The sequence below is a fragment of the Crinia signifera genome, chromosome 8, assembly GCF_055691185.1.
Source record: "Crinia signifera chromosome 8, ASM5569118v1, whole genome shotgun sequence".
Classification (NCBI taxonomy): Eukaryota; Metazoa; Chordata; class Amphibia; order Anura; family Myobatrachidae; genus Crinia; species Crinia signifera.
The window spans coordinates 131,745,546-131,753,899 of record NC_139224.1 but is presented as its reverse complement, the minus strand read 5'-3'; positions in this window follow the sequence as shown (position 1 = coordinate 131,753,899).

The following is an 8,354-nucleotide window of genomic DNA, read 5'->3' as shown; positions in this document are numbered from 1 at the left end:
CTATACTTTGTATTTCTAAGGGAAATCTCATCATTAGTGCAGCCATAGGAAAGTAAAGCATTGTGTCAGGAATGTAACTTACATTTCCTGGCTCCTGTCAGTGACTCTGCACAATATCCTGCCACCTTCCTCGAGGAAATGTTCAAATAAACACAAAAACCTAAATACACAATCTAGAAAATTACTATAACAAAATGTAAAAAAAAATTGATATGCATACCTCCCAACTTTCATGAAGGAGCAGGAGGGAAAAACCACATGTGCGCCTAAGGTGTGACCTAGTGAAAGGGGCATGGTCTATACTCGCGACTCTCCCGCAAAGCCACGCCCCATTTTCTCACAGCTGTGGGGAATGATGAATAGACTCTGATCCAGTGCTGATTCAGAAGTGGATGCTATAAATTTTGCAGTGACCTGATGGTAATGGACAGTGGCATATGTAGGCCCCATAGCAAAAGTTTGTAAGGGCCCCGATTTACCACCCATATACAAAAATGTATATGTTAGGAATCGCGGTGAGCGCACTGCCCATGCATGTCACTTACCAGTGCACTGGTTTTATCCTGTGCCGCAGGAGCTGCTTGTGGTTATTCCCTGTGCATGATGTCCCTGTGTTACTTCCCGAGATGGCCAGATGCCGCCCGGCACTCCCTACAGATTTTGACAGACATGGGTGCCGCCATGACACCCGGGGTCAGCTGACCTCTGGACACCTGTCCACTGTCTCCAACAGAGGTCACATGATCCAGGTAAACTCAGGCAGATACTCCCTGGTCCAAAGTGCTGCTGCAGCATGCAGCCAATCAGCAACCACCAGGGGGATATAAGCAGGCCTCCCAGAATCGTCATGGCCTTGAACAATTGTCTGTTCCCTGTAATACTTTCCAGAGTCAGCTCCAAAGGGTCCAGGCTAATACCTGTTCCTCATACCTGTGTGCCTCTGTCCTCCTGCTGCAAACCTGCTTCCTGGTTAACCCTACTGCTGCCAGACCCACTTCTGCTGTTTACCACCTCCAGCTTTCAACCTGGAGTATTTACTGTTCCGTCCAGGACTCCCCAAGCAGAGGAACACTATCGGTTTCCAAACCGATAATATTTTCATAGGTTCCCCGACCAATAATATCACCATCGGTTCCCAGACCAACTATCGGTTCCCAGGCCGATAAACCAGCTCCCATTGGTTCCCAGGCCGACCATCGGTTCCCAGGCTGATACTAGCCTCCATCGGTTCCCAGACTGACCATCGATTCCAGTCCCAATTGGTTCCCAGACCAACCATCAACTCCTAGTCCAACATCCCAGTCTCTCTATTGTTTCTGAACCATTGATAAATATTAAACCTCCGTTACCTAGCATCCACCACCGGTCAAATATGGGCATAGAAGGAAACACAGTGCCCTCTGGTCCTGACAGTATATAGCACATGCTAAGTTGACTGGAAAGGTGGGCCCCTCCACACTCTGGGCCCCATAGCTGCTGCACTCCCTGCACTTATGGTAGTTATGCCCTTGGTAATGGATCTACATATGTGCACTAGACGCACAGCACATGTGAAGATCTGAGGATGTTGCTCGCAGTTCTCCAAAATTCCACAGCATGTTTCATAGGCTGTTGGTGTTTTCTAGGCATGGTGAAGCCAGGGAGAGTGACTGGGTCCTTGGACGAAGCAGCAGTTTTACTCCCGAATTCTGGTAAAATATCTCCTCTAACCCCCAAGTACGCTGCCTTGTAGTTATTCTTGACATATTTAATTCAATTATGGATAATACATTTGTAGTATGAGATTTGTATTTATGCCTCTACAGAGCTTACTTTGACTTCAGCTATGTGTGAAGCTACAAAAACATTGTGGTGTTGATTTACCAAGTGTGAATGGCCGTGGTAGTATTGCGCACTTGAATTTGCATGTGTCTAGCATTCTTCCAAACACACAAGTTGGTAGAGTTGGGCCAAGTGAGGGCATTGCTTGCAGCATATGTAGATGGTGCACAGGTGCAGCACACAGTGCTAGAAATAGATATGACCTTCCTGTCTGTTTGGGGGGTTTCTTTAACATAAATGGAGAGTTAAATGCCATAATAAATCCTCTTGATTTTTGGACCTCCTGTAAGAGTCTTATCCTATTCTTCTGACGGGACTCACCTTGCCTCTTATTCTGTTCTGATGGGTCTCATCTTGCCTATTATCCTATTCTTCTGATGGGATTTACCTTGCGTCTAATCCTAATCTTCTAATGGGACTCACCTTGCCTCTTATCCAATTCTTCTGATGGGACTAACTCTGCCTATTAACTTGTTCTTCTGACAGGACTCATGTGCCTCTTCACTTTTTCTTCTGACGGGGCTCACCTTGCCTCTTATTGTGTTCTTCTAATGGGACTCACCTTGCCTCTTATCCAATTCTTCTAATGGGAATCTCCTTGCCTATTTTCCTGTCCTACTGAAGGGACCCACCTTGCCTCTATTCAGTTCTTCTGATGGGACTCACATTGCCTAGTATCCTGTACTTCTGATGGGACTCACTGTTCCTCTTATCCAGTTCTTCTCATGGAACCCACATTGGGGCAGATGTATTAAGCCTGGTCAAGAGATGAACGGAGATAAAGTGGAGATAACATGAAAGGAGATAAAGCACCAGCTAATGAACTGTGGGGCAGATGTATTAAGCCTTAACAAGAGATAAATGCAAGTGTGATAGTGGGGCAGATGTATTAAGCCTGGCGAAGAGATAAACTGGAGATAAAGTGGAAGGAGATAATGCACCAGCCAATCAACTTCCAACTGTCATATTTCAAACACTAATGGACGGTATAAAATTGATAATAAATTTTACTAAAAAAAAAAATATATAATATAAACAATAAATAAACAATAATACAAATACAATTTAATTCACATTAATGCATTTTTTTATAAAAAAGGACTAATGGTGAGTGGGCTCAGTCTCAACCACCAATAGGTGGTGTATAGAAAAAATATATGTATATTAAAAAAGATATATTTTAAAAGTCAAATAGCAGCTGTTGGGGTATAATATTGTAATTATATTACCATCCTTGATTCTCCTTGTGTTTTGAATGAGAATTTTTGTAATCCAAGGATTTGTGCTGGACCAGGATTTTTCAGTGCTCTGTGTTGCCACTAGCACAATTCCCCTTATGTGTGGCTCACCGTGATATCCAAATTCAGGGACCAGGCTAAATCCCACAGCCTCAGCGTTGGAAGGATTTGGTGAAGAGAGGTGCCAATTTGTAGGGAAAGATGAATAGGTCCACTGGATGGATGGTACTGGATGGATGGTACCCCGTCTGCTCAGTGTAAGCTCAACGCGTTTCTCCGGTATATTTGTGTGTCCGGCTTCCTCCACTTGCTCCTGAGGAAGCCGGACACACAAATATACCGGAGAAACGCGTTGAGCTTACACTGAGCAGACGGGGTACCATCCATCCAGTGGACCTATTCATCTTTCCCTACAAATTGGCACCTCTCTTCACAAAATCCTTCCAACGCTGAGGCTGTGGGATTTAGCCTGGTCCCTGAATTTGGATATCACGGTGAGCCACACATAAGGGGAATTGTGCTAGTGGCAACACAGAGCACTGAAAAATCCTGGTCCAGCACAAATCCTTGGATTACAAAAATTCTCATTCAAAACACAAGGAGAATCAAGGATGGTAATATAATTACAATATTATACCCCAACAGCTGCTATTTGACTTTTAAAATATATCTTTTTTAATATACATATATTTTTTCTATACACCACCTATTGGTGGTTGAGACTGAGCCCACTCACCATTAGTCCTTTTTTATAAAAAAATGCATTAATGTGAATTAAATTGTATTTGTATTATTGTTTATTTATTGTTTATATTATATTTTTTTTTTTTAGTAAAATTTATTATCAATTTTATACCGTCCATTATTGTTTTTCTTGTTCCTAAACAACCAGCGCCAGTACAAACCAATAATTTTTTTTCCTACATATATTTGGGGCTGACTACCCCTAGTACCGGCTGCTGTTAATTGCGCACCATACACAACTCCTCTTTTCCATATTTCAAACACTGCTGATTGGCTGGTGCATTATCTCCTTCCCCTTTATCTCCACGCCAGGCTTAATACATCTGCCCCTTAAAGAGAGATAAACGTCCAGCCAATCACCTGCTAACTGCCATGTTACAGCCTGTGTTTGAAAAAAGTCAGTAAGGAGCTGATTGGCTGGACATTTATCTCTCCTTATCACCCTTGCATTTATCTCTTGTTAAGGCTTAATACATCTGTCCCTGTGTTTGAAAATGACAATTGATTGGCTGGTGCTTTATCTCCTTTCACTTTATCTCCAGTTTATCTCTTCTCCAGGCTTAATACATCTGCCCCATTGCCTCTTATCCTGTTATTCTTATGGGACCCACCTTGCCTTTTATCCTATTCTTCTAATGGGACTCACCTTGCCTAGTATCCTGTACTTCTGATGGGACTCACCTTGCCTTTTATCCTATTCTTCTGATGGGACTCACCTTGCCTGTTAACTTGTTCTTCTGATGGAACTCACCCTGCCTCTTATTATGTTGTTCTGATGGGACTCACCTTGCCTAGTATCCTGTACTTCTGATAAGACTTACCTTGCCTAGTATCCTGTACTTCTGATGGGACTCACCTTGCCTTTTATCCTATTCTTCTGATGGGACTCACCTTGCCTGTTCACTTGTTCTTCTGATGGAACTCACCTTGCCTCTTATTATGTTGTTCTGATGGGACTCAACTTGCCTCTTATCAGGGCCGAAACTAGCGTTTCCGGCGCCCCCCAAAGGAAAGGATGGAGCTGAGAGGAGGGGGCTATGGGATGCTCGCTTGCTGTCTCCCTGCTGCTGCTGACAAACAAAGTTGGAAATAAATAAAGGAATTGTAGTCTGAGATGCTGATGCCAGTTTACCTAGACATTGTTGACCCCCTTCACCATAACCTACCAAGCTATGTTGAAAAACATGTTAGTAGATTTCACTTCAGCATCATTTTGTTACTAGTACACACGGATTCCATCACTGTGAAGAACATGAACCTGAACGTCTGCAAACTTAATATGCTCCTTACTATATTGGTCTTTCCTTTTATAAAGCAGGGATTACTTGCAGACAAGATATAATTATATATTTAAGCCGTGTCATCCTTATAAACTTTATTGCATTTGTAATTGCATTAGAACAGTTTAAATAAAGCTCCAGTTGTCCCTGACAAGTCCTGACAGCCAATATACCTGCGGCTCAGGAGCTGTAGTTTTAGATCGTCTGGTATGCAACAAGCCTCACGCATGATACAACCACTAGTAAGAGATCTATGTACATCAGTGATGTCAAACTCATGGCCCTCCAGCTGTTGTGGAACTACAGGTCCCAGCATGCCCTGCCACAGTTTTAGCAATCCATTGTACAAAGTCTGTGACAGGGAATGGTGGGATGTGTAGTTGGAGGGCCATGAGTTTGACACCACTGATTGTACACCTGTGCCTCTTAGTTTGGGGGTACAGTTCAGGATAAAACACTACCTAATGCCTGAACTTCCATTTGACTGCTATTTATAGCAGAATGGCACGTTAGTTAATTATTATACAATTATTACAATTTAAGAAGCATTTTCTTGTTCTGCATTACACTTGTCATAAATATATTCCAAACAGGCAGGATTAATAATTAATCCCGCAAATTACTCCATAATATGCCCTGGCACAGAGGAGGTGATCCTGCCGGGAATAGATCTGGAAATTTTGACAAGTGAATGGCTCTTGGCTCGTTGCCTTGTTTTATATGTACATAAAGCATAGTCGGGAGGTGAACAGACTCAGGACGGGGGGAGGTAAAAGTTCCCACATCTCACACTGTCAACATTAGCTGAACATGCTGACGTCACACAGAGCTCTGTGTCTGGGAACCGGTTGGCAGCTCGCTGCCGATTCTAACATGTTGATGCTGCAGTCCAGCACTGCCTGGCAGAGGGTACTGGAGGGATCCTTGTATGGGGGTGCGCCTATACACTGGCCACTCATGCATTGCATCATACATTGGTGTAACTATGGATGAGAAAGGAGTCTTGATGCCTAAATTTGTTAGCAACAGAAGTCAGCACCTAAGCTAGTTAAGACCCTTGCACAGATTATAACCCCGATAAAACTTGATTCCATTAGGTGAAAATAGTTTTAAAAAAGTGCAAAGTGCAAGCAATTTTCTCCTAGAACCGAACAGACAATGCTGCAGCGCAACATAGTGAGAGTAAACGGGATACAGTCATTAGGACAAGCCTATTAACATCGACACCTGATATAGGACGACAAGCATTAGGGCAACAACGGGAAGGCCGATAGTTAGAAAGGTAGAAATTATTTTCCTATTTTTTTTTTGAGCAGACATAATTACAGGTGGTATTTCATGCCCTACCACCCAATAGCGTGTGATGGAAGAATAAAATAGTGTGCCGGTCACAGCGAGGGGACGTGGTACACTTAGGGGGGTATTCAATCTCCGGCGAGCACCTCCCATCGGGGAGATGCCCGCCGGGCCCTATTCAATGCTGTCTTCCCCGACAGCATTGAGCAGGGTATCTCGGCAGAACGAGCCAGACATCACTAGCTGTCGGGCCCGTTCTGCGGAGAACAGCCGGGAAGTGACGAGCTGCCGGCTGCAGCTCGCCTCTTCCCGGCCGCAACTCGCGGCCACACCCCCTTTTTGCTCCCCGGCAGGCGGGACATTGAATCCCGCCTGCGTGTTCTCGGTCGAGCTGACCGAGAACGGGGCTGGGTCACGGCGGTCAAGCAAGCTCGACTGCCGTGACCCTGACATTGAATACCCCCCTTAGACGTTGTCCTTGTTGACTTTCCAGACAAAGAAACGTGAAAATCTCATGTCGAACTTTTGACTGTAGACCTTCCAATTGTGGCCCTATTTCAGGTGTTGCCCTTCAGTGGTGGACCAAACACATGTCAACATAAATTGGATGGAACCAATGACCCATGCCCGGAGAATTTTTTTTTTTTTTTGCACGCAGTTTTGTATTTACACTTAAATTTAAACTGAAGCTAGGACTCCCCCCTTCCAACTTTTATATCTGCCCCACGTGCTGCCAGGAGTGGGTTCCCAGAAGCATGCTGGTGATCAGTGACTGTTCGGTGTCCAGAGATCAGGTAAGGGGCATAATTGCAGTCCTTTATTCTATTCCACTCTACACCTACGTATTAGATGTACCCTCTCGCATCTAGCTTTACTAGCCATGTAGCGTGAGATGCCTGGTGTGAGCAAGCGGCCAGGTTCCGTGTAACTCTGCTAGTGGTGAGAGTATTTTATTTTTTGCCAAAAATGCATCTTCGTCAAAACAAAGTGATTAATTTGAGTCTGTATATGGAACATAACACAGATTAAAAGCCTCAGTCCCAAACAGATATACAAGTGTCATACCAATCTCTAATACCTATATCCGTATCAACTGCTGATACAGATGGTTATATACCCTGTACTTTTCCTATACGGTCTTGAACTGTAATGCCCCGTACACACTAAGATTTACATTAACGATGTCATGCATAATTGTTGTGTACACAAAATATATTAATATTGATGTGCGCTCCTGTGGATTGCGAACGATAACCCCCATCATCTAATTTATTCAGTCAAATCTGATGGTATAGTCAATGACGGCAAATTCGGTAGGGGTCCCAGTGACATCACTGAACCACATCATTCAGTGTTTAACCTGTGGATCGCGCGTTTCCTTGAGTATCATGTTGCTATATGAATAAATGATAATAAATAATAATAATCAGGACCTTCTTCTCATTTATATTAAATGTACCCCATTTCGTGGATGCCATCTTTGCCAAGCCATGTTGGTACACTACTGATTTTTGGTAGTAACATTAGAAAGGGGACTGTTACAGAAACCTTTAGCTAGTCCTCTAGTAAAACATATCCCTGGTGTTACTTTAACTGCTGCTCAAATCACAGACTCAAGATGTAGGTGGACTAGTGTCTTTCAATTTAAGGTGCGTCCACAAGAGCTTGATATTACTGCATTGTAAGAAATATTGGAAAACCGTTGACTGACAAATAAAACCCTTTTCTGCTAAAATCCTGGGTCTGAACATGGCCCAACCTGGCTCAGGCACTATTTACAGTGCATCTATGACCCAAGTTATTCCTAAAGCCAGCCTCTACCACACTGCACTAATGTGCACAGTTTCTGTTTTGCTGATGCTAAGAGGTGACATCTCCTGGAGCCAGGTCACTCATTTACACTGCTCCATTACCAGGTCCACCCCGGGCCAGATTCCCAGGTCCCTTGAACCATATAATTCCTCTAAAACCCTAT